At 43.8% G+C, this 27,354-nt stretch overlaps 1 protein-coding gene across 2 annotated transcripts in view; it reads left to right on the top strand.

Moving 5' to 3' along the window:
- Positions 1 to 2,413: 2,413 nt before the first annotated feature.
- Positions 2,414 to 27,354, top strand: part of LOC310989627 (RNA binding protein fox-1 homolog 3-like) — a gene marked incomplete at both ends in the record, with an annotated part of 119,496 nt that continues 94,555 nt past the window's right edge. For both annotated transcript variants that reach the window (XM_083976740.1, XM_083976739.1), the window contains one exon: positions 2,414 to 2,521. The remainder of the gene's footprint in view (positions 2,522 to 27,354) is intronic.

Below are 27,354 nucleotides of genomic sequence, written 5' to 3'. Positions count from 1 at the left end.
AATTTGATATAAGCACTGGTGCTCCTATTCATCTGACAAGGTCTCTCTGCCTTAATATGCATTCAATAATGTGAAATGATATTAGCTGTAGGAGCTCATTGACTGTGCACTCGGGGTCTTACGGTGTCTCTCCGTCTCTGTCTGTATCATGCTCTTTATCTGTTCCTCTTCCTCCCTCTCTCTCTCTCTCACACACGCATACACAGAAGAAATGGAAGAAAAAGGGGGCGGTGTGAGGAGGAGGAGGAGGAGGAGGAGGAGGGAGAAGAGGAGGGGGGCTTGAACCGCAGATAGCAACAGCAGCAGAGCAATCACACCGAAGCAATGCCCCCCACGCCTGGCCCATTAATAACAGTAATACGCACACCGCGCCCAAGCCAGCACTGCCGAAAGCACCACTGACACTTTAATGGGCATTTTTTACTTTTGTTTTTAAATAATGCATGTGCTGCTTGTCAGCACTGCTTCACTCCACCCCTGGTGTGCCTTTGCAGCGTTCCTTTGTGCAGAAATTACAATGGGGACCTGTGTTTTCTGTGCTTGCTCCATAAGCTGCATTCATCACATACATGGGGACGTCAGTGTGCAGTACATCACCCTCTCGGGGATGTGTGTGTGTGTTTGTGTGTGTGTTTGTGGGCACCGCATGCACGTGTGTTTTCTGTTTGCGGAGGCCGCTCATTGGCACCGAGCTAATTAAGAGCGTCTTTGAGAGGATGAACTGTGCGCCGCTGCCGAGGCTCGGTGGCAGCGGACGTGTGTCGTAGCGGAGCTGCTGCTGCTGCTGCTGCTGCTGCTGCTGCTGCTGCTGCTGCTGCTGCTGCTGCTGATGTGACACCTTTCACAGGAGGCCGGACAGTGTGTCAGAGTTGTCGTGTGTCTGTCAAACACCGGGCTGCTCTTTTCTCACATTTATTTCAAGACACACAGAAGTCAGAGTGTAACTGGGGCTTCTCTGCTCCACAACAAACCCAGTCCTGTATAATTTACGAACAGCCATGTGCTTCTCACCATATGTATGTTTATTTGATATTTATGAACTCAGAGTTTCCCATAAGACCTTTGCAGGTTAGAGGTCGACAGGAGGCAGCTGAGTGGACAGTGGGGCCGAGCAGCTAAGATGTGTTTTAGAGATACAGGTAAAAATATAGAAAAAGAAACATTCAAAATATAGAAAAAGAAACATTCAAAGAAGAGCATCAGTAAAAACCAGTGGTGCCGTTACAATGATGTAATAATGGAGAATATTACAACACGTGTCCAGTTCGACTGTCTACAGTATGTTCATCCATTGACAGGTTCTAAAAGTGTTTTGTTCCTGCTGCTGCTGCTGCTGCATTTTTTTTTCTGCGTACTTGCTGTAAACTGATCGGGGCATCATGGGTTTATTTGTATCATGATCCCACATTAGCCACAGCTTCTTATTTATTCAGGAGGTGACCCTGGATGTGTGAGGAGCTGCAAGATGTAGTATTTTCTGTTAGAATCACACAAAAAAGTTGAAACTGTATGATAAAGTACTGTAGAAGACACTCTTACTTTAAAACCAGATGAAAAAAGAAAACGTTTAGGGACAAACGTTCGGTGAAAAAGCAAAAACAAGTTACAGACAAAAAACCTAAGACATTAGTAAAATCATAAGTTAATCACGATGACAGCATCAGTGGTTCAGGCTAAATGGGGGGGCTGTTATTAATCACTCCACATCATTGAATACAGGCCTGGAGGCTGGTTTGGTACCTTGATTGGGAAAGAGTCTCAATCTGGGGGAAGCTACAAATCACAGAGACTCCACGCCTGAAGATCCCTCCCGTGTAAACAGTTTAATATCCTAATATCACAGCAGAAACAGTTGTTTGTCTTGTTACCAGAGTGTGTTAAAAAAAAGAGAGAACAATAAAGTGCGATCATGTTACATTTTTATACAGTGTTTGTTCCTGTGTAAAGTTGGTTTACAGTCACTCAGGCTAATTGTAACTTTTTTTGATGGTTAAGTAAAAGTGTTACTGTGATTTTTTTGGAGGGAAACTAAATATGGAGAACTGCCGTCACCTCATCCTCACCATCCACACACTGCACTCTACAATTTTGTTATTTCACCGTGTTGTTAGATCAGCCGGACTCACTTGTGCAACTTTATTGATTCCAGACCTATCCGTGTTCGCCATTACATGTAAGGTCAATAAACCTCCGAAATCAATATTTATAACAATCGATGCTACATTCTCTATTATTTCTCTTCCTGTGCAATGATTTCCTTTGATTGAATTTGCCTTTTCTCTTTTTCTTTTTTTTTCTTCTTCCCTCGGAGCAGTCAGTGTCTTGCTGCTGGAGTGTATATATGCGCTTGCCCCTTGCTGCTTCCTGTCCGTTTCAATGACGCCTGGCTGTGTTTCTTTGTGTCCCCGCAGGAAACACGTTGTGTAAGTCAGGAAGCATTGCCGTCTTCGGGAACGTGGTGTACAGCGGACTGCTGAACGATCACCTTTGGCATTTGGGAGTGCCCCTCTTTACAAGACTGGTAAGAGCAAGCAGGCCCCTCTGTGCACACTTACCTCCATTTTGTCGGAAGAGTTTCATGCGGTTCTGTTGAACCCAAACAGGCTTCAGGTGCAGAATTCCCACAAGTCTCTAATGGGCTGCTTTTGATGCCTGCTCTGTTGACATGTGTTGGTTTAAGTCATACTCAGCGTGCAGGATGTGACAGTCATCTGCTGTGGATATCCCCATCATATCTTAGCATCTTGTTTCACCTCAGTCTTTTTAAAAGCTTTTCTGTGCTCTCCGAAGGCTCCAGCTTCAGGTAGAGAAGTCCCATGTGAGGCATAACAAAGACAGAACACAGGTGAAGCTGTGCTGTATATAGACTCCCTGTTCGCCCCCTGTTGAGGCTGGCCCGCCGTCTAGTTTGCAGCGAAAAAAAAAAAAAAAGATCCGGCAAATAATTCATGACATTTAGTTTTGTGGCAACAGTAACACGGTTTTAATTAAGAGCAGGGAGTGAAGTCTGTGAAGAATAAGTGGTAAATGTCTGTCTTTAGTTCGTTGTACACTGAATCTCACTGGTGCTGTGGAGTGAGAGTGTAGTGAAGGGGCTAAACCACAAAGATGGCAGAGCAATTTCCCTAAAGAAAAAAGAAATTCAGCACAGCTCCCCCTTTTTTTTCTCCTTCCTGTTAATTACCCTCTTTCTAAGCGGGTCGCAAGTTTTCATCAATGTTTATTATTGATTAAATCTGTCGTTGTAGCTGTCATTTATGAGTCGGGAATTACTGTTGATTGGTGCACAAGGGTTGCATATAATTGGGTTACATTAAATAGATAATTCAGCTGATCTCATAAATGTCTAATGTGAAGGCTTGTTTGATTATCAATTAATGTCAAACGGAGATGCAAGAAAGGCTGTTAGGATTCCAGTTGGGTTTTCTTGTGTTGCATGTGGCAAAGCTACACAACTGTCAGCCAATATACAGTATAAGCCTTTTATACTGTGTATGTGTATGTACTGTATGTGTAAATTAATTCAAAGTAAAATTCAAGCATGCATGCACCAGCACACATCACACACTGTGGCCATTAAACAAGTCTTCAAAAAAATATATATATAACAAATGAGAAAGACATCAAACATGACAGCTGACAGAGATTTTAATTAAATAGAGATCCGTCTCTATTTTTACATGTTCACCTGTTGTCGTGAAGAGGATGTAAAAACAGAACTGACATTTCCGTGGCTCAAAGGTCACTTCATTGCAGTTTTTTGGTAAACATGTGTTTATTATAATAGGATTTCCTCAAAAATATTAGAATATAAATCAGTCCTCTTAAAGAGGCAGTGCACTGGTTCTCAGATTTAGTCCTGCTCAGCTATGTGGCTCTTTAAAGGTCCCATATAAAGTTAGATGTCCATCTGTAGTGTGATTAAACAACAGCTCCAGGTTCTATACTAATACTGTGAATGTATCAAAGAATCAGTCCTCAGATAACACTTTTCCACCAAACTGGTTCCAGTGCTAGTTCGATGCTGGTGCTGGAGCCGGTGCTTGGTTCAACTCTGGTGCCTCCAAAGAACCAGTTTGCTTTTCCACTGGGTCAGAGCCAAGCTCCCCATGCAGGATTTGCTCCTCTCTTTGCCGCCTGCTACAGTTATAAACAGACCTGAAAATTAAAACCCGGTCCAACCCGTGGGTGTTCTTTCTTTGTAATCACCGTGACCTGCACCTACGTTTTGTCTGCGATATGTTTCGATATGAGGGTTAGCTGTTGTTAGCCACAGCCTGTAGCTCAGCTACTTAGCATCAACTGTGTTTACATCGATTACATGGCAGATAAACAAACGTCTCGTGCTGGTCCTGTTGCTCATGTAACCCCGCCTCTGCGGCACCATGACACAAACACGTCCCGTAACAGGCAATCTTCTGTTTATGACGGTTAAAACTACACAAATACACTTGCATAGTTCCCCTTTAAAACAAGCTGTCAGGAACTCTGTAACTTTGTGATGTCACAACGAAACAGTCACTGCTTTCAGCCACTCCCCGAGCCCCGCCCACTTAGACCCACCATCCAACCTGGCGGGATGTAGTTTTTCTTGAGTGTTAACCTGAAATCTGCTACATTTTTATTTGACCAGCCCAGAAAAGAAGTTGTGAAACTGCGTTTAGATGATTTTTTTAGTTCTTAAAACCACATATAATACATATAATTTATCCTAATCTGGATATTAAAGCAGATATCAGTGGAATGTTTTTGTTAATATAAGTCCTAAATAGTCCTATTTTCCGTCAGCAATCACTTACATGAAGTATTTCAGCCTAAACACGAGTCTCTCCGTCACTCTGCTCTGCTGTAACCCGAGGAGAAAATTTTCCTTGTGGGATACAAGTGTTATCCAATGAGGAGAGAGAACGGCATGAAGGGCTGTGTGTGCAGCCAAGGGATGCGCGTGAATGTGGTGACGTAGCACGAGGACCAATTGATGCCTGACAAGGGCGGGGGCTGCTAACTCATGGTGCGTTCAAAGAAACTCGTACTTTGTGTTTTTCCTTCCTGTGAAGTCATACCAGTTCGATCTGGTACGAGTTCACGGGTCGGAAGTTACGAGTGGCCGTTATAGGGAACTTTCACAGACAACAGGATGGTAAAAACACGAGCTACGGGTTACCTGGAACGCTACCAAGTCGTAGTTGTGACTTGAAGCTGTAACTTACGGTTTCAAAAGCCTGCCTTGAACGCAGCATTAGCCGAAACGGCCGTGAAGCTGATATCTGCTTTAAGTGTAAAGTGACACCTTTATGGGTGTTGTCTTATCCTAATGATGTCTTAGTTACGTAATCAGTCAGTTCCAGACTGGTTCTAGTATCTACATGACATCATTATATAAACAAATAGGTTTATATACAGTAGGTTTATATGAAGGCGTGCATGATGACTCAGACCACACACGTTCTTCATGTTGTGAGGACAGCTAACGACCGCTGTCAACGCGTTTACATCCTCTGTGTAACATCTTGGACCGCTGAGTAACGACCGGGCGCGCGGTGCTGCAGCCGGAGTGAAAGGTGCGACGCCCCGCTGTGACAGAAAGGTGTGGTCTTGTGTAGCTCTCGCTGCGCCTGCTGCCTACACACGGGGTCCGCCCGGCAGTGGTATCAGCATGACATGCAGCAAGCCTTCACATCCCCAACACGCAGCCCCTAATTACCGCACAGCCCTGCCAGTTTGCAGCCCTGGGCCAGTATTGCCTGTTCAATGCCAAGATGTAAACACTGCATTATTAACACTACATACAGTCTGTGCACACGGCTATGTTTAACACTCCACGTACGTCTACACGGAGGCGTTACTTTAGTGGGATTCTTTACGTGGAGCCATACGATAGATTTATTGTTTTACACACAGTGAGCTCCAAATTCAGCAGATGGGCGATTTGCTGCGTATAGTGTAATGTATGCTTACAAATGATGTTTAATGATGTCTTCCAGGGCTGGGAAGCAAAACATTACCGTTTTCAAGGCTAAATATGCAGCCTATGTCAGAAAGCTGGAGTTAAATCAAATAAAGAACACCACGTATTTTTCCTGTTATTTGATGCATATTTATCTGCTGTCAGGACGGTCTTGATAGTATAGCATAATTTGCCATCATGAAGGTCTAAATGCCCCCTTCACACAACCAGAATGAAACACTTTAGTGGAGAACATGTGAATCTTTTATGTATTTATTTGTCTCGTTGGCTTTAAAGCAGTCACATTTGAATATGTTGAATTTAAAAATACTTGAATTAGATGCACAGTGTATAAAACTCCCCCAGGTGGCTGCAAAGTTTTCAGTGGAGGAATAACTTTAAATAATAATAAGACATGACCCTCATTTGTTGGCATAGCTCTGGCTGTGATATGTAAACCAGGGGTCAGATAATCAATAGAGCCATTAGTCATTCAATAGCAGGATGTCGTACTCCACAATAAAACCAACTACCAAATAATGTGCTATATATAGGCATTTAGCTGCAGCAATTCATACAACTTCCTGTCACCACAAGAATAAAACGTAAAATGAAACGCGACCTCCACAAACAGCTGTTAATTTGCTGTAAGAGAGAAGTGGATAATCTTTATACTTCCTGTTGTCTCAGCAGCGCTGTAGTTCACACAGCATCACTCACGGTGCAGCCTTACTTTCATGATGAGCTGTATTTAGCGTCGAAATGTCAATACCTACCTGTGGAGCCGACGAAGGCAGATAAAAACGAGCCGTAGCCGTGGATCCCTGTCAGCGAGTTGTAAAACGGGTCACTCCATAAAGTGAAGTGCGTGATTAAAGAAAACTAACCTGGGAGAGACTCAGGCTGGAGCTGCATCTCTCGCCTGTCTTCAGCCAACCAGCCGGGTCTCACGCCAGCTGAGGCCAGACAGCGAAGGGGCCGAGCGTTTGATGAATGAGGACGAAAGGCCAAATTAGCCATAACTATAGCCCACAACCCCACAGGGAAGTGGAAGGGGTAGCAGAGTGAGAGCTCAGGGGGAAGTGCGGCTCTCCGAAGCCTTTTCTAACAACAGGATGTGAGCGTAGCTTGACAGAAGATGCTCCACACGAGTATAGCAGTTCACTAGCGAACGGTAGGTGAGATCATCATGAAATATTAAGACAACAGATTTCGAGTCGGTGAGGGTCTGAGAGGCAGACGGACATTTTAGGCAGAACCCGCTCTGTGTGAGGCCTTCACTTCCTCATCTCTTTGAAAGCTCTATCTTTATAATGGATGGCAGAGTCTCCGGGGAGTGTCTAGACTATGGTGGGAAATCTAAATGGTCGGAAAAGCCACTCCGCATCCTTGGTAAGCGGTTTGGAGCACGGGAGAAATGCAGCTACAAAAAAAAAGGAAAAGAAAGAAAGAAAGAAAAATAGGAGATGGGAAAAAGGGAGGACGGGGTCTGCACCCTGAGCAACGCCATCTTAACCCCAACTCCATTTTTCATCTCTAATTGAAGGAGATTCCTAGAAAGGAGACGTGGGGATTATATGATTCTAAAATGCCCTCAAATTCTTATTTTCTACCTATTTTCCTAATCCCTCCAACCTCGAGTGCCCTTAGCCTCAGACCATGATGCTCTCTGTCTATATCCACATCACCCCCGCCTGTCTGCTGCTTCCCCTCCGGTCTCTCCTTCTCTCCCTCTCTCTCTCTATTTTTTTTTTGCCTCCACCCTTTTTCTTTTCCTCCCTCTCTCCCCCTCAGTTATTTATGAGCAGGACTTGAAATAGACTTCAGTATTTGATAAAAGCGTGATCCTTAATCCGAGTTGCCTGAGAAGTGCATTTCATTTTTATTTCCCATCAGAGATTGATGTAGGAATGGGGCGGTTACCCACTCTGTGATTGCTAATGTAAATCCATTGGGTTCTGGTGGACATGTAAGAAAGATATGGAGGCCTTGTATGTGCATGGTAATGCCACCAATAAGAGATTGTGTATATGTGTGTATGTGTGTGTGCAAAGTAATGGAAAAGGTTGGATTGTGATGTGATGGAGATGTTAAGGAAAGAGGAGCGGTTGGAGAATTTCATGATGCATCTCTTGATTTATCAAAAGTGCAAAAAAAAAAAAAATCCTGTCCTGGAATCATGCGTTTCTTCTAAGACCTCACAGTCTTCGCGAAAATCACTAATTGCGATCCTTTCTCCCTCTGGTTTCGTCGTTTCATTTTTCATGTTCACTTGTGCCTTTCTGAGGAAGGTAGAAAAATAAAATGGGTGATAAATTTAAGATGACAGTTGCGTCATATGAACGAGGCCCCTTGTGTGTCGGTTCGCTCAAAGCCAGCTGCAGATTTTAACTCGGCCTCCTCATGTGGCAATTACTGGTGGGGTAACATAACCTGAATATATCTGCCCCTGTTCATTACGGCAATGTTCTCTGTAGCTGGCAAATGTTCTTTAGGATCCTATACAGCAAATTAGCTCATCCCCCAGGACGTCTTTTGTTTTATTGGATGATCCGGCACTAGAGGATGCCACAAAACCGCTGGAGCTCTCCGCAGCCCGCCCCGGCCGCCACAGGGTTAATATTTAAAAGCGCCAGCTCCCAGTCATGTATTGATGATATGTTTTGAAAATTGCTGAGGCAGGCTCATTGTTACAGTGCTGTCTAGAAGATAGCCAAGCCCCCCTACCCCTCCTCCCCTCCACACACATACACACACACATATATATACACTCTCCCTCCCTCCCTTCTCCTCTCCCCCCTCCCCCTTTACAGCCGCCAGATGGAAAACACAGTAAAGCATGTAATGTAATATAGCTTGGCACACAAAGGTGTTTCACACCAACTTCATCTGGCCTCTGATCTGCCACAAAAAGGGTTTTTATCAAACACACTGCTGGTCACCAACCTATGAGTTTGCTTGCTTGCACTTGGAGGGGGGGAGGAGGAAAAAAAGGAAAAAAGGAAAATGCACACACACACACACACAGAGAGAGAGAGACACACAAACACACATGAAGACAGCGCAGCTCAGCAGCTAAAAGTAGAAAACAAGTGGAAAATTGCCTGTGGCATACTTTAAGGTTTTTCTCTGAGATCCCCCATTTTTTTTTTTTCTTCAGCGTTGTCTTCTTCTTCTCTTCAATGAAGTAAAACTGCCACAACTTCAGCGCAACGTATCAGTCACAGACAGTGAGAAGAAGAAAGAGGAATGATCTGTTAGTCCTCCACTATCACCAGCATCATCATCAACACACGCTCCCCCCTCCTCCACCCCCTCCACCTCCTCCCTCCTTCTCTCCCTCTCCCTCTCCCTCCCTCCCCCCTGCAGAGCTCTCCACCACGACTCCCAGCTTCCTGCATCCCCCCCTCCTCTCCTCTTCCCTCCCTCCACCCCCTCCACCCCCCTCCTCCTCCCCGGGACACTGAATTTTACAGTACCGTCTGCAGGATCCCGGTTTGTTCGGCTCACTCCTCTATGCAGAGCAACACAAGCTCCGGTGGAGGAACGCTGGAGGCAGCTGTCAAGCGCAGGCTGCTGCTGCTGCTGCTGCTGCTGCTGCTCTAGTTGAGCCTCGGTGCCGTACCGACTGATTTCACATTCACCAATAAGAGACGGCACGGGGGGGAGAGAGAGAGAGAGAGAGAAAGAGAGAGAGGGGGAGAGGGAGAGAGAGCAGAGAGACAGAGGGAGAGTCTCGAAGTGAGTGGTGTGGAGAGGCAAGTAGAGTGGAAGAGTGTCAAAAGAAAAAAGAGGTTACAACACCTCCCCAGCTCTCTTTCCTTTTTCCCATCTGCTCCCCCCTCCTCCTCCCTCTTTCTTTCTTGTGTTGGCTCAGAAGAAGAAGAAGAAGAAGAAGAAGAAGGAGAAAGAAGGGGGGCTTTTAAAAAATTAACTGAAGAACAAGCTGCTTGTAGAGGAAGAAGCGAAAGAAGCGAAAGAAAGAAGAGGTGTGTGTGTGTGTGGGGGGGGGACCTCAAGTCAAGCCCCATTGAACAGTTCAGAGGGAGGGCTGCCTCAGTGGAACAGGGATCAGTAGAGCTCCTCTCTGTCCAAACGCTCGGACTCTTCCTGACGCCCACGCTGGCTGGACTGGTCCCAGTGCTCGGCCCCGCTCCCGTCTGCCCGCCTGCCCATCACACCTGTCCCGCTCCCGCTCCTGCTCCCGCTCCTGCTCCCACCATGATGATGTACTTTTGGGTGAGTACAGAGTGTGGATCTCACACCGCTCCGGCATGGACAGAGAGTTTGGGGGGCTGTGTGTGTATGTGTGTGATGCGTCAGTTATACAGTGTGAGTTTGTGTATGCATGTGCGAGTGAATGCGTGTGAGTGTGCGTGTGGTGTTGCACCTCCCACATGCATGAACAGAGCTGATGGTTTTCCACTTCCATGTGTTTTATTGATGCTGGGCGCTGCTGCAGCCAGATGCTACGGAGGCCCGCGTGTACGTGTCAGATTTATTCAGCCTTTAAATGAGAGAGGATGTCGGGAGTGTGATCATTACCCACACTAATACCTTTACAAGTATTGTTATTCAACTTCCACTGACAGTCAAACTACCCAGCATGCAGTCTGTCTGTCATTTGAAACCACCGTCTCTCCAATTTAACGCCGCCATCTGAAAATGAGCTGCTCGGGGTCTTCTGGGGACACGTTTGATTTCCTTGTCTGCGTCTGTGTTTCAGACATTTTTATTTCTATTTATTTATTTATTTATTTGTTGTGTGATATGTTGTTTTTGTTGCCCACATATCTAAGTCAGCCTGGATTCCTCCTGCTTTTTGTCTTTTTCATAAATGAAGCGATATTAAGCACAGAACGGGGATGATTACAGATTGTCAACTGAAGCTGCTGATTAATTCTGTTTGAGATCATGTGTGATTAGTCAGATTGGTTTTGTCTTCTCAGTGGTTTGTAGTCTCACCACAGCAATATACCCGCCCAGTGCTCACTGCTTCTGTATTTACACTCTTGGTTTTTTTTGTGTTTTTTTTGTTGTTGTTTTTTTTGGGGGGGGAGAGTTGTCTTTGCAGACCATTTTAATCCTCCACTGTTCACAGAAATACAAAGTAAATGAAATTATTTTCTAATGCAACACATATTTCCACTGTAATGCAGTTACAGATGTGAGTTCTGTAGACTGTGAGTGTGTGTGTGTGTGTTGGTGCAGCTATTGATCGTCAGTTCAGATTTCTGGGGAGAAGGCATCTTTTTTTTTTTTTTGGAGGGGGGGCTGGAAGTTACTTTACATGGACAACTCCATTATAAATGACCTAATGCTTGAACCACATGTTTTCTTTTTGCACATTCTTTGAAATGAGGGTAAAACATGAATAACAAAAGCATGTCAAGCCATGCTATGAATGAAACAGCACGGCGTATTGATCCGCATGGCTCAGATTTCTGGAGAGAGAGGATGTTTTGGGGCCAAAGTTACTCTAAGTGGAGAAATGAGCTCATATTTTGAACCAGAAGAAAAAGTTTTCTTGTTGTCTCCAAGTAAAGTGGAAGTGACAGGAAGGTGTAGCGTTTCCAAATTATGTCATAACTCAAAGAATATAATACAGTGCACTGCGCATGGAGCTTTATTCTCTCTGTGTGTGTCTGAGGCCTCCCTCCACAAAGGCCTGACTGCTACTCAAAGTGTTCCTCCTGGGTGCTGATGCTTATTGAAAGAGTCTCTGCCGTCACTGTCTCGGGCCTCTTTGAAGGTTTGGCTGTGAGGAAGCAGCTCACCTTTTCTCCACCTACAGTTTCATCACTAATTCTGCCTCCAGCCATTCGCAGCGATGACCACACACACACACACACATATACACATACACGTGTGGGCCGAGCAGATTGAAGCAGTAATGCTGTCAGTTTACATCCCTTCAGGCTCAGCTGTGTAACAGTTAAATATTTAACCACGTTCATGTTTCACTCACATGAGAAGAACATTATTATTTAGCTCCGAGCATTAGTTCACTACACGACTCCCTATTATATCATTCACCTGTAAAACTCCCAAATAGTCTTTTCTTCATTGAAATATCAGGACGCCTCGTTCCTGAACTGAACACAGGAGCCAAACATTAATCTTTTTGTAAGACAATAATAATAATTCCACAGCGACACAGTGGAGCTTTTTACTGTTTAGCATTCTGCTGAGCAACAGTTAGACGAAGAAGAATAAGAAGAACAAAAGGATGAAATCCACTGTATCAGTTTTTAGATCATTCAAAATGAGAATTTAGTACAGAACTGATAAAATGAACTAAACTACAAGATGGGTTGATTAATACGATATAACTGAGATAAGTTAAAGTAAAAATGCTAAAATATTATGGTAATATTTGCTTCTTTCAGCTTCTCAAACGTCGGCATTTACTGTTTTTTTATAATATCTATGTTCTGATGGACATTTATGTTAATAGTTTTCCTGACTGAATAGTTGATAAAATAACATGTTCACATGCTTAAACCAATAAATAATGGTTATTGGCCTAAAACGCAGAGTCATACTTGTTACCTTACAATCCAGAAGATTGAAACTAGTTTTTGGAAACATTTTAATACGGAAAATGAACAGTGATAACAGATCACTCGAAAATGAATCCACGATAATATGGCTTTATCATCATTTATCAAGAGAATATGTCAAATATTCTCGTCTAAATCAAATGTGTTTAGGTTGTTGTGACAAAAAGCGTTTGTCCAAATCACATGTAAAGACAATAAAGCTCTTAACAAACTAACAAAATAAGACATTTCAGGGGAGACCAATGGGGTTGGGGAAAATTGACAATTGACATTGTACATTTAGTAAATTAGTAAATCATTTTTTGATATAATTGGAACACAGGTTGATATGAAAATACATTTTCATTTGTGTCCTGCTGTAATAACAGAAGCAGTAAGATGAGTTGTTCTCTGGTCAGTCAGGGGAAGAGAGGATATAATGGACTGGGATCAGATCATTTAGAATAAATATGAAGCGTCCTGTTTGACTGCACTGCAGGAAGTGAAGGAGCGTTTACGTTTTTTTTCTCTCCGGAGCCCACGTTTGCTCTGCAACATGAAAAAGTGAAACTGCTTTCTGCTTGTCACTCCTGACATCATCATAACTGGTGCATGATCAATGATTTATCCCTGGTTTCTCCAGTGTGTGTGTGTTTATGTGTGTGTGTGTGTGTGTGTGTGTGTGTGTGTGTGTGTGTGTGTGTGTGTGTGTGTGTGTGTGTGTTGGGCGGCCAGCGTTTAGCTGCGTGAGGAGGATGGGACCGCCTCCTGTTTGAACTGCAGGTGGTGAGCATTACCTGCGGTCCCTCCGGATGCCTGTCAGTCGTGTATCAGTCTGGGGAACCTGCAAGCTCCCCTCATTAGAATATTTATTCACCAAGCAGATGTTCTTATCCAGGGCAATTACCTTTGGCTTACATTTCCCTGTTGCCCACTGATATAGATGAATGTGTATACAAAGACGTCCCAGGTTATGCATGGGGCCCTTGAGTGCCACCCACCTTTCTTCTCCCCCCCTTGCCCATATGCACGGCGGGGCGAGCCAGCGACCGTCTGGTCTACCACGGTGCCCAACCCAAAACCCCAACCTCAACTCCGCTGTGGTAATTGGAGGAAGTGGAGGCACAGCTCCTGCGACGACGGCCATATAGTGATGGAGAGACGGCTTGTATATCATTCTCTCCACCCGGCTGTTCCTTTGTATTAGAGACAGAGAGAAAAAGGGAAGAGGCATGGAGTGGAGAAACCATGCATGCTTCTGTCCTCCCCTCAGTGTGATGAATAATTTAGCAGTGCAGGGCCCTCGCTGTCGAGTAGAGATGGTGGTAATGGGGAGACTGGATATATATGGCATGGCAAGGAGCAATGGTTTACGTTAGACTTCCCCGACCAACGCACTCAAGTGTGCCGCAGGCTGCTCACATGGTGTGTTTGGCCTGCATTAATGCTTTATATTTATCTGAAAAAAAAAAAAAAAGGGGAGATGTCCACAAACACAGATTCCAATAGGAGGAAGGATCCGCTCTGAGGCTTTGGATCAGTGGTCATTAGCAGGAGTGGATTCCCTTTAGGCAGATGCTCAATCAAAGCTGCTGTGATTTGGTCATATACGGTGCGTTATACTGCAAATTGTATCAGTAGGTTAGATTCTCTTTCTCTGGCGAGTAGCTCGGAGCACTGCCCTACCTTCCCTTCATTACACACAGAGCATATATGTACAGCAAGTGTCGTGGTTTCCATGCATACATACATTCATACATACATACATACATACATACATGCAGTCTCGGGTGAGAGATTACAAAGCCACACAGTGAGGTTGTTGCAGCCTGACCGGCAAGAGGATGTTGAAATTCATGGCAGACAGGCGTGTAGAGGCAAGAGCTGATCAGCCATTCTGGGTGGGAGGGCAGCGAGTCCAGGCCGCTGGTTTCATATTGCAAGATGAAGTGCTTGCAATCGTTTGTTAATGTATTAATTGATCTGTGTCCTCAGACGGGCGAATCAGGAGTAGTGTCACGTAGACTCTTTAGTACTCCCCGAGACGCCTTCATTAGATGCTGCTGGCCGGCTCTCTCCACCCCCATTACAGGGCCGCGTCGCCACACACTTTACCTGACTGCTGTAATAACTTTAGACGTTTCTATCTCCCCGGCAAGTCCTCCGACAGCCAGAACAGTTTGGGGGCTTAACATCAAATGTGAGCAGCTTCTTTGAAAGGGCTTTCCACTGCAGGCACCGCGGGCGCACGTGGTGTTGTTTTGTCTGCATTGTTGCTCTCCTTTTCTTACAAGTTTCAGTAACGGCTGTTGCAATCAGTCATTAACTTCCATCTTAATGTTTTATAATCTGGAAGGCACACATGCCTTTGTAGCACAGCTGATGTAAGAGCTCAGCTACAAAGCTAAGGAAGCAGCCGAGTTAGTTCACCCAGGAAAAGCACTCAAGCAACTTCATCTGGTTTTGAACTCGACATTTCTTTCCCTCCCCCGATGCAATTCTATGAAAATAAGTCAGAAAAAGGCAATGTTTTATTTTATTTGCAGAACCGAGGCCCCACCCTTCGTACTCGGCGGGATCATTAGCAATCAGTAGCTTTAACAATAATTCTGTCAGCTTTTGGTCTCTTCCCCTTGGGGCTAATGGGTCTAGAGCCCAGCTAATTGTGATTAGGCTCTGACAGCAGGTTTTACTTGCAGGATTTTCACACCACAGTCCTCTTTGATATTAGCTGCACAGCTGATAAAGAGATTAGATACAGGGAGAGAGAGAGAGAGAGGAGAGGATGGAGAGGAGAAGGGAGGGAGGGTAGGAGGAAGAGGAGGAGGGGGAGGAGGAGGGGGGTGTTCTTAAACTACAGAAAGACACCTACACTGGGGAAATCACTGGCGAGTTTAGCAGAGGAAAATAGATCCGGACGCAGTAAAAGCCTTGCGCTCGCTTATTGCACCTGCTATCATTAGCGCTTTTGTACACATGGTCAGCCTCCCAGGGAAAAGTCATTATCCAGCTGTGCCGTTATTTTTCTGCTGTTTTCTCCTAGTGGAGTGTGACTTCAGGGCTATAGCCAGCGCACCATTTAATGCCTCCAACACAATAAAGGACTCTAGCCTTAATGATGTGGGATTGGATGGCCATGCCTCAGGTTGTCCAGGGGCTTGTGAGCTGTTACTGCAAGCGGCCATTTTGCCTCGGCGCTCTGGAGGCCCCCGTGTCAATTCAACTCCAGCCATTCCAGAGGAGGCGAAAATAAAAAATCTGATTTAATGATTTACGAACACAGCGTTGTTTAAAGGGTCCTCTCTCCCTCTCCCTCTCTCTCTCTCTCTTCCTCCCTCTCACTTGGGGAGAGTAAAGGAGTAGGAGATGAAAACAACGAGGAGCCGGTGGAGTAGTAGGATGGAAAGCTGCCAGCGCACGCACGCACGCCGACTTGCCAAAACATGAGGTGATATTGTCTGTTTTTCACTCGTGACTGAGTGAACACACCCGGATGAGTGGCTCTCACACACACACAGTCACACAGTCACACACACACACACACACACACAGAAGGAGCCATGTGTGATTGTGCAGAATAACGTTTTAAACTAAAGTGAAGCAGACATTTTACATCTTACTGACTCGCAGGATGAAATATTAAGATCACGGCTCCCTCCAACAAATGATGAGCCGGAGAAAAGTGGAGCAAAAAAAAAAGGTTCAAAGATTTCGCCCCAAATTGTGTGACGTCGTCGACCTAAAAATAGACAAAGACATCATTTGAGCGCTTGACAGTAGTACCAGGAGTGTGTCTCAGGATCATAGCATGTGTCACTTAACCCTGGTGAGAAGCCAGGAGAAAAAAAAAAAAAGTATTTCTTGGCAATTTAAACGCTTTGGCCTAAAAATGTCCCGCTTCAGCTGATCCAAGAGAAGAAACAGCAGATCTCAGCACTGGTTCATTTGCAGACGCTCCCTCTCCTCTTCTCTTTCACTTCAAAATGAACTTGAACAAAAGTATCTGTCTCAGTGAGCTTTTCCAACGCCAAATGCCACATACTGCTAATTATCTTTTGCAGTCTTATTTATTTTACTTCTTTTTTTTGTGAGTGTGTGTGTGTGTGTGTGTGTGTTGAGCAGTCAGCCTGTTGCTGCTGCTGCTGCCAGTAACTCCAGAAGTCTCTCATGGCAGTCCTTCATCCTCCTCGGCAGCGGCGTTGCAGCAGCAGAAGGTGTGTGCATCGCTAACACGCCTGTGCCATAGATATGCCCTGAAGTGTCAGCTCTCACATACGGAAAAAGATTGGAGGAGAGGCCCCTGTGAGAACGGCAGCAACGTATCCACCGGCAACCTGCCACGCATGATAAGAAAACCACTCCTGCCCTCTCTCTCTCTTTCTCTCAAAGCAACAAATGTAATTTGTGCGCTTTTCACTATTTTATACTCAGCTATTCAAATAGACTCATCAAGCTGAACTCCTTAAAATTCAGCAAGCAAATGTAGTCGGTTTCGTGGGTTTTGTGGTTGCGATAATATCACTCACACACAAAAACTGTTGTTGTTTTTTTGGAGATTTGAGGCTTTTTGCAGATTCTGTTGTGCAAAAGTAGAAAATCTGAAAACAAAAAAAAACGAGTCACAGTGCCGGTTAGAAATGTTCCCCATCTGCAGTGATCATAAACTCATTGATATATTCTCATATTCCATACACACATTATGTAACCTCGTGTCCCCATCCACATGCAAACATTCACATTTACACATATTAACATATATTAGTCTGGAAACGAGAAATTAGTCTCCCGGCCTGGTGACAGATGTGTGATACCATGATACCTGCAGGGCCAATCAGAACAACCAGGTCATGGCCACTGTCTTTTGTCTGGTAATTGGGGGAGGGGCGAGGTTAATAACCTGGGGGAGTAGCTATAGATTCTACAGCACAGTTTAAAATCAGTGCATTTACTGGCCTTCAATATTCATCCAGTGTTTGTATGGAGCAAGATGTAGACAATTAGGTTGAAAGGAGATTGTCCAGAACAAGGTTTAAGAGTTAACTAAATAATAAAGGTATTTGAGACTTTAATTTGGAGGATAATTGAAACATGTATTGAGGACTTTCAGCTTTACACTTCACAGTGTTTATTAATATGAGCTTCATTCCTCATTATAAATGACTATTAGAACAAAATATTCTACAGTTTCTTTCAGTAAAGATGTGTCAAACTTGAACCAAAGCATTGATTGAACGTCCTCCTGTGTTACTCTGTTGCTGGGTAACTGCATATTATTATTATGAAGTGCCATGTTTAGGTTGTAATCTTACAGTCATATCCACTGATATTTTTATGTGTGTTTATCTTTATGGTTGCAACGGCTCTAGTGAGTCAAAGCTTCTTATATACTCCTCTCAATCAATCCCAGTGAGTATAAACCCCCTTGTCACGTAAAAGATGAAGAAACAGTGTGGCACACAGGCTGTAAAATTAATGGCAGAAGAGTGACATTAGTGTTATAGGTTATTGACCGATTTCATGGAATTTATGACCCTAATTGAGAGGCAGTGTCAAAGGGAATGAAGCAAATAAGAGTGGCACTGACAGCAGGGCCACGCTGCGGCCACTGGACACCACAATTTGAGCCTTCCCAGTAAATTGTCACTGGGACTTTATAAGTCTCAGCGGAGGCCCCTCTCGCTCCGGCTGCCCCGGGTCCTGAGGGCATGCCCCGGGCCTACCTCCATCCTCCAGGTCAGACACAGCCAGGCTCAGCGGATGATGAGAAACGCTACTTCATCTCACCTCATGTCAGGCTTGGCCTCTGTCTGGTGTCAGCCGCTGTCCCTGTATGTGTATGTGTGTGTGTGTGTGTTTATGTGCATCCAAGCACATGCACACTCCTGTCAGTGTGATTTTTTTTTTTGTTTCTGGTTATTTGTTGGGGGAGTTGGTGTTGGTTCTCATGTACTTTTCATGATAATTATATAATCTGCTATATATTTGTAGCTACTGGTGTCTGTTTCCATGCCCGGTGCGAGCCGGTCAAAGCTCCTGTTTAAGCTTCGACTAGAAACAGAAATATTCAGCAGCGTGCAAAGGGCCAGTCTATAAAGATGACTGAACTTGTGCTGATAAATAATTCTCAGTGAAAACGCTGTATAATGTGGCACGGTTGTCATTTTATCACCAAAATATATATATACATATTAATACAGGTGAGAGGATAACACGACTGTGGCCAAAGAATACAAACTTTTTCTTTTTTTTTTCTCCCTATCTCTCTGTGTTTTTAGTCCCTAACGTGTGATGGACCCAAACTCACACTTGTTCCGCTTGGTGTCATCAACCTGTCAAACTGGAGCTGGTCACTAATGCAGCCTGACTTTTCCTGGTGTAGATTCAAACATTTTTAGATAAAAGGCAAAGCTTGGGTGTAACCCACATAATAATAATAGAAATACAGAATAATAATATATATTTTAAACAGGTGTAGTAGAACTTTTTTCTCCAGATATATATTTTTGTCATAGTGCTGTCCCATCAACGTGCAGCATTCACTTCATATTATGTGCAGCAGAGTTGGAGGAAGTGTCCATGTCGACCTAATAGTTGTAATTTTGAGTCGGAGATGTTGAGAATTTCTGACAGATACAGAATCCCCCACTTGGTGAAAACTAGTGGACCGCTCACAAAATGGCTGCAGAGGCGCCATCACTGTCAGGTACTAAATAAAACCCCGTGTCCACACTAATATATATAACCAGCTCACCTCATGTGATAGGAGCTGTGTGCACTATTTTTATGTGACTTCCTGTGCGTTAACATACCGATGTTTAATACTTTTAGACGCAGGGTGCAGACGAGACAAGTAACTTCAAGAAATCAAACTCCTACCACACACTACGCCAAAACCCGCTGGAAACTACGACATGTGACTTGTAGATAAATAAACAGAGAGAAACAGTTTATTTTTATCTTGTTATCCAGTCGAATCCTGGCTGTAAATAGTTTATTTTTTCTTCAATCTGCTGTTCAGGTGCATAGAGATAGTGCTAAATAGAGACAAGGAATTAATATTTAAAGCAGGCTCACTTCACCAGAAGACGCTTCCACTCGTCTAAAAATAGAAGCTGACATTATCTTGTTGTCAACAACTTGGCTTGGACCTCCCAACGAGCGGCGACTCTGTGCGCTGTTTGTTTACGCCGGGGTCCTTCAGGCTGTGTGAGGACGGTCAGCTGTGGCGGGCGGCGGCGCCTCCCCTCCACCGTTCTGCCCCAGTGCTCTGTGGCTTTGTGCGGTGGCTTTTGTTCAGCGCTCTAACCTGCTTTAAAAGCCCCTTTAGTGCGGTTCTGACATGCTGTGCTATCACATCGTGGCCTCTGCAGAATGTATAGAGCCATTCAGACACTGCAGAGTGAAATGAGTTTTATCCAGCGGTTGACGATTGAATGTAATGGCATCCTCTCCAGGGAGCAGAGTTTTCTCTCCACTGATGTTCGCATTGATACGATGCAGCGCTCACTCTGCACCGCCGAGGAACAGCTTGGTCTCAGCTCTTTTAAATTATGCATTTTCATGACTTGAATATGGGAAGAGAGCGGGCCACTTCTGGACGTTTACATTTAACAAAACGGATGCAATGTCTCGCACGTTACATAATCCACATGTTAGTGTTGCTGTTGTTGTTGTTGGTGGTGGTGAGGATGGTGATGGTGCATCTTCTTCTGTTTTTTTCTTTTTGAAAGGAAAATATCAGACTTTTTTTTCCCTTTGGTGAAAAAAAGAAACCATTAAATGGAAAATGATGTCGCATGAGCATAAAATAAATAACACTGATAGTTTTAGAGCTGATGAATGACATGTAATAAGAATTAATATCCATATGAATGTCATCGCTTGGGGTTTGAGAGCTTCTGTGACAGCTTAATCCCGAGACATGACAGAGACAAACAGAAAAGAAATTTCTCCGCCGCGCTGATTGATGACGTGTCAACGCCGCCGCTGCTGTATTTTCAAATGGCGATGAACAAAAATAAACAAGGACCTCGCTCCCCTCTCCCCCCTCTCTCCTCCCTCTCCCCTCTCCTCATCATCATCAGCGATGCCGTGGTATTTGACAGAGAGCGGAGTAGTATGCTTTTTAATTAAGAAGAAAATTCAATAACCTTATCAGGACTTGCCATTTTAGTTTGAGACGTATCGATCGGCCGTTCAGTTATGCAGATCCTTTCATCTTCTGGGCAATTTTGCGTGGCGGCCTCTGGTTACTGAAAAGATCTCATTTCAGAAAATCTATTTCATATATTATTCAGGTTATGTTTAGTTCGGCTTACAACACAATATTCAAATATGTTGCCGTGTCATGTACAGTGCGTCTTAATATCAAAGGAGAGAGGGGAGGGGAGGGGAGGGGGGAAGGGGCACAGATTGGAGGTTAAAGGGTCTGTTTGTCACATTTAAAGCACAAAACGTGACATTTGAAGTTTGTGAAGTGTGTGTGTGAAGGTGAGCGCTGTCACCACAGAGCCAGGACAAGATGGACAAACTCCTGCTAGTGAGAGAGAGAGAGAGGCGGGGGTGGAGAGGGGGGGGATGTGCCACTGATGATCTGGCACAGCAGTAGGCTAATTGCCCCACACACCTCTGTGTATCTCTCTCTTCTTTTTCTTTTTTCTTTTTTTTTTAATTCAATATGTCTGCTAATGGAATTAAAAACATGTTGCCAGGGGTCTTTGCAATTTGGAAAATAAGTCCATTAAGTTCATTAATTTAATAATGGGCAATAATAATGAATAAAAAGTATTGCTCAATTAGAGGGGAGCGTACGGTTGGCTGTTTCACATTCATTCGAAATCACCTCAGTGTGCAATAGCTTAATGAGATTATAATGGAATTGATATCGCATAGGTAGTGAATTAAACCGTTACCAGAGAACCCATTAGGAATGAAATTCTAATCCTGAAACACTTGTCACAGCTAAAACAGGCTTCTTCTTTTGTTATTAGCTGTCAGTGGAGGAGGTGAGGAATCAGTCTCAACTACAACAACACACTCTGAAGGTGAATCCGACGATGACAACGACCACAATGATGATGATGATGATGATGGAGCAAAGCGATTTTCCTCGACGTGTTGAGTGTTAATAGCTGCGAATGTCAGGCGTCTCCCTCAGTATTTGTTTGCTATTGTATCATGGCTGTATTTTGGTGGCATCAGCCCCACTGATCCCATCAGCCGCCGCCTCCTCGGGTTTCATAGCCGCTGTTTCCAGACCAGCGAAAAGCTGCTGAGGACTTCAGTTAAAATTACACAGACAGCACATTCATAGTAATCTAAAAAGGTCAGGATAAATTACACTGCTTATTTCAGTGAAAAAGGCAGGTAATGTGATCTGCTGTGAGTAGTTTTTCATGCCGCCCCCTCAACCCCCCACCACCACCCACCACCCACCCCCCGGTACATTCTCTCAGGGCTATGGCGCAGATTTGACTCTTTGACTTTTACACGGTTGACACTTGATGTCAATTTACTGTCTCTTTTTAAGACCAGGAGGGATTGGATGAGATGAACTTTTCCTTTTCATCAGGATATTACAATAATTTGAGATGTTTTATATTCATAATGGCTTCTTCTTCTTCTTCTTTTTTTTTTTACAGGAACACTTAAAATAATGTGTCGTTGGAGGATGTTGTTAAAATCAGAAATAGATTGGTTCATAATTTAACTTCTCATTTAATGCGGCCGCAGCGATACACCGTGTAAAGCCACATTATCAGCGGTTTGTGCAGCTTCAGCAAGACAAGCATGTCAAAATGTATTATTAGTGTCAGTCTTAATGTACTATATATAATGTATAATGTGCTATATATAACGGATTCAATCAAAAAATGAGATCTCTGCTGTTTGAAAAATGTGGAAACAAGGTATTAATCAGAAAAAAAAGAAACTCAAACAATTTACAGGACTTTAGGAAGGAGCTGGCGTATCCTTGGCTCACGGAATGAGCACATTTTTTAGCCGGGGTCCTTTTTATGTTTAGAGATATAGTACAATAAAAATGATTTAGATTGTTTCTGCTCTCCAAAATGGAAATGTTGTGTTTTCCGATTGGAGGGACGATAGAAATCTTGTGGCTACACTTTAGATTCTCCACATAACATGCTTTTATGAATCCACAATGAGCTGTAATCTGCAATGCAACATGTCTGGAACAAGCTGAAAATACAACAGGAGGGAAGCCACAAAGCAAATCACAAAAAAAAGAAAAGAAAAGAAAACATACAGGTGTGTTCTTACTATATATGGTTGCGTAAGCCTGTGAGATCTCCTGACACACGAGCACTGTGCACTGCAACCAGAGTTTATTTCCTCATCCTGAACCAGTGTGGCACCACAAAAAAAAAAAAAAAGTCAAATAAGGATTTTTGGAGGATGTGAGAGGAGAGGAGCGCCGAGATGACAGCACTGAGCATCCTAAAAAAAGAATGAAAGGAATTAATCAGTAAGATATGGTTGTCTGCGATATGAAAATAGGCTTGTGTGTGTCTGAGTGTGTGTGTGTGTGTGTTAGTGTCAAGCTCTCTCGGTGTGAGTGTGTGTGTGTGTTTGTGACGTGAGAGTTTAGAGAAAGAAAAAAAAAGGAGGAGCTGCTTGACAAAATGAGACAAAGAAAGAAGGAAACTCCCAGATATTCAAACTTAGTCGTGAGCAGAGCGAGTACTGTATATACTCTGCTGCTATATGTGTGTGTGTGCATATGGGCGAACATGTGTCAGTGTGTGTGTGTGCTTAATTAATATTTAAGCCACCTTCAGCATACCCTGGAAAGGAAGTAAAGGGGATTGTGTTCTCATGGATCCTTTAATCCTCTGAATTAGCAGTTTAATAACAAGAAGCCATTTGTAGATTAGTAAGATCAAGCTTCCGAGACGTGCTTGTGTACAATCTACTTAAATGCTTTGATTTTTGATGTTGGAAAATTACCCTCACATAACCTGCATGTGCAGCCAGTCTGCTGCCGTGCATGTGCATGAGCCTATATGGCTGTTTTAGTCCAAGGCAGGTGTTACTCTGGCTTCTTTTGATACATATTTTTGCTGAAACTGTTCGACTAAACTCTGGAATCAAAGCAAGACGATATGAATCGATGAGGCGGCCGGTTATCGATGAACCGTTTTACGTCACTCTGCGCAAAAGAAAGAAAGAAAAAATAAAACATTCCCCACAGTATCCTGTTGTAAAAGTGAGGATTTGATGTTTTTCACATATAGACTGAGAGCAGTAAATTATTTATTCATCCTTACACTATACATCACATCACAGTACAGGTGAGATGAAGCTGCTGGTGGAGGAGGGTGAACAGTGCAATTTCTCAATCGAAACAGCACTTACACTGTATGGCTGTTGAGGTGGGTTTGTAGGAAAACTCCCATCATGCACCAGCAGCGCATCAGACACATGGATAAAAGTGTGATTTTATCTGTTGATGCATTTCTACAGGTGTTTTACTCTGAGGCCTGAACCACTGCACTGATCCACACTTTAGCTGTTGTTGTACAATTACTGTAAGTTATTAAAGCAGTTAGACTGTGGTTGACACAGTAAAGTAAATGAAATTAAAAAGAATTCAACATTGTATGATAAAAGCTAGTTTGAGATAAAACCAGGAAGTGATCTCCTCTGGTTCTGTTAAACTTTACTGGGCCTCGTCTCTTCTGGTTTTCTTCCTGGACCCTAACCAGAGGATCTCTGACTGGTCTAAAGGTGGGGGTCCGTAAAACCCATTAAAAAATTAATTCATAGTGTTGTATATGTTGTAATATAGTGGAGGAAAACCCCCAGCATGCACCAGCCAAGTTCCCACCAACTCCACTGAAATAATTCTGCTTCTGTTTGATGAATTCGTTTTCATCATCTTCTCATTTTGTTAATGAAGTATAACAGTTTAATCCAAAAAAAAAAAAAAAATGCTAGTGTAAACAATCATTAGGTGCAACTCAGACGTGAGGCAGCGTCTGTCCAGCGTCAGCGTGGTAACTGTCAGGTTGCTGACCACAGCAGCAGTAAAAACAGTCTGGGAGAACCTTCAGTCAATTTAATGTCTGTGGACTTTTCATCTAATCATTCGATATTTTTAAGTGAATTAAATCTTTGTTTAAAAGCCCAAGAGCATCGCTGACTTTTCTCTCCTGCTGGGTTGCACAGTGATCTCACACTTTATTTCTGTTTATTCTTAGTTCATCAGGACGTGTAGTGTAGGAATCTGAGTTTGAACAGTGAGAAGCCTGAACAGGTTGGACCTAATTGCTGAGCTCATAGAAAGCTACAGTACAGTGTATGCTTGTGTTTTTTTATTGACTCGCCTGGATGTTTCCATGTGTGTGGCCCTGCCTGTGTGTGTCTAAGTGTGTATGCACAAAGCATTGCTGTGTTTTGCATCAACACAACCCTTGTGATCCTCTCTCTCTCTCACACACACACACACTCGCACACACACCTAGATCCCATCTCCTCTATCGGTGCTCGGCGTCATCATTTGCCAGCGATGACAGCCGCCTCTGTTTAACTGCCGCAGATCAGCGTGTCACAGCAGCCGCCGTGTTTCTAATCATCCTCGCGCAGAAAATCTCCGTCTTTGTTGGTGTTCGCTGATAGTGTCTGTGTTATCCCCCGACTCTCCCACCCGGCCAATATCAGAGATTGATTGCTTTTGTCTTGTTATCGGGGGTCGTTCAGGTGAGATTGACATGTGCTTGCAGGATAAGGAGGCTCTGAGGGGCTCTCAGCCTGTGAGGGGAGCGTTGGTGATGAAGGAGAGAGGGGGGGGTCTTCAGTACAGTACAGTGGCGTGCCTTTAAACATGCATGATGACCTGCATGAAATGTTGATGATGAATAATCAGTTGCATCATGGGAGCTGTAAATGGGTCAAAGTGAGTTCTTCTTCTTTCTGTTTTGGCAGACAAACACGAATTAATGTTTTGTGCAGAAAGCAGAAAAGAAAACATTTCACTTTTATCTTTTTTTTCCTTTTCTCCTCTCTATCCGTCCCTCCTCCTTTAGGCCCGACCTCTCCCCGAGCTCTCACTCCACCACCACCACTCTGACGGCGATCAGGACAAAATAAAGACCTCAGACGAGGCGAATGTTTGTTGCGCACTGAAATCTCTGGGCCACTCTTGCCTGGCGGTTGCCGGGCGGGGTGGCTTCATGCTCTGCACACTAGCCACACGTTCTAAATAATTCACACTCTACTTGAGAATTCTCCAACGGACTCACTGCCGCCATTAGACACTCTCTGGCTGCCAGTTTTTCTTTTTCTTTTCTTTTTTCGGGAGGCTTGTTTTTTTTTTTTTACAATCCGACTTCAACATTACAACTTCAAAAAAGAAAAATGCAGGCGGAGAAGAAGAAGAAGGAGACGATGGCGTGGTGGGGTGCATGGGGGAGAAGAAATGAAAAACGAGTAATATCTTGGGTCGATGAGAGTTCATGGACAATCCAATATATAAAGGGGAGTTTACATGCATAACACTTCAACATTAAGATTTTTCACAGAGTTCAGCATATTTTCTAGAACTCTCTCTCTGCTATTTTTTTTAATCTGAGACGCCTCTTTGACAATGTCTCCCTCATGCAAAATGCATGAGCTCTTGTGGATCGATACGGGCCCTTTAATCTCTCTACATAGACAGCTCCCGCGCTCAGGTGTTGAACCCGTGGCTGCCACCGCTGCAGCCCAGATCAGAGGCCAGAGAGAGACAGAGAGAGAGAAGGAGAGATCAGCCCGAACCATGAGGGTCGCCAACGCTGAGGCGAGCCGGGCCCCCGTTCACTGTGGTAGACACGCACACTCTCCAATATCCTCTAAACAGCACTTTTATGTAGTGTCTCTCTACTTTATGCTTCTCCCAAACATGACAGTCTGCTTGCAAAACAGGTGCTCGCTGGAGTCCAGGCTTGAAGAGGAGGAAGTTTATCTCCAATGCACAAAAAGTCTTTTTTTTTCTCTGTCTGTTTAGCCACAGAGGTCGTTTTTAAGTATTCTACTACCCAGGTTTTTGTTTCTCTCCCACATAAAAAATCCCTGCTACTGCTACTAGATACATAAAACACTGTGGTGGAAGACACATTCACCTCCTTTACTTAAGAGAGAGTAGGAATACGGCAGTGTAGAAGTGCTCCATTAAAAGTAAAAAGTTCTCTTTTTGTTATTCTCAACAAATCCCATGCACATAACAAAACCAATACAAACATATACTGTCGAAATCCTCTCCAGCCAGATGATAATCCTGTTCCTCTGAGCCACAAACAGCTCCAAAGTTCTTTACCCTGTTAACATGTCCATATACTATTTTATTTTCATATGACACAAGACATATGTGAGATAAACAGACAGAAACACCTTAGAACTGCTGTGAAACAATGTAGTATAGTCGCTTCTCTTGTGACATCACTCATTTAGCCGTACCGAGCTAAAGTGGCTAAATCAGAGCCGGTGATGGTGGGGACTCAGGTTTATTTAACATTAGCAACACATTATTAGCTGTTTGATGACATATATAGCTGAAGGCTCATGTTAGCTATTATCATTACATTACTAATGATGTAGAGAGAGTGATGCATATAATACATTACCTCTCTAATACAGTGACTTGTAGCGAACCCTGGTCCAGTCACTCTCAGTCTCCAGTCTGAACATGCCTGAATTACTCCCACTCCTTACTACTATAACACTATTAACACTTGCTATTAGTGTTGTAGTCAGTAGTAAGTAGGGTGGGTGGGCTCAGAGGTGGAGCTAATTTGCATGATCACAGGCCAAGGTGTAGATCCAAGCAATTTTGAGGCCATGAAATGGATTTTTCACAAAAAAAAACCC

This window comes from Trachurus trachurus (assembly GCF_905171665.1).
Source record: "Trachurus trachurus genome assembly, chromosome: 8".
NCBI classification, from domain to species: Eukaryota; Metazoa; Chordata; class Actinopteri; order Carangiformes; family Carangidae; genus Trachurus; species Trachurus trachurus.
This window is presented reverse-complemented; position numbering and strand designations above follow the sequence as displayed.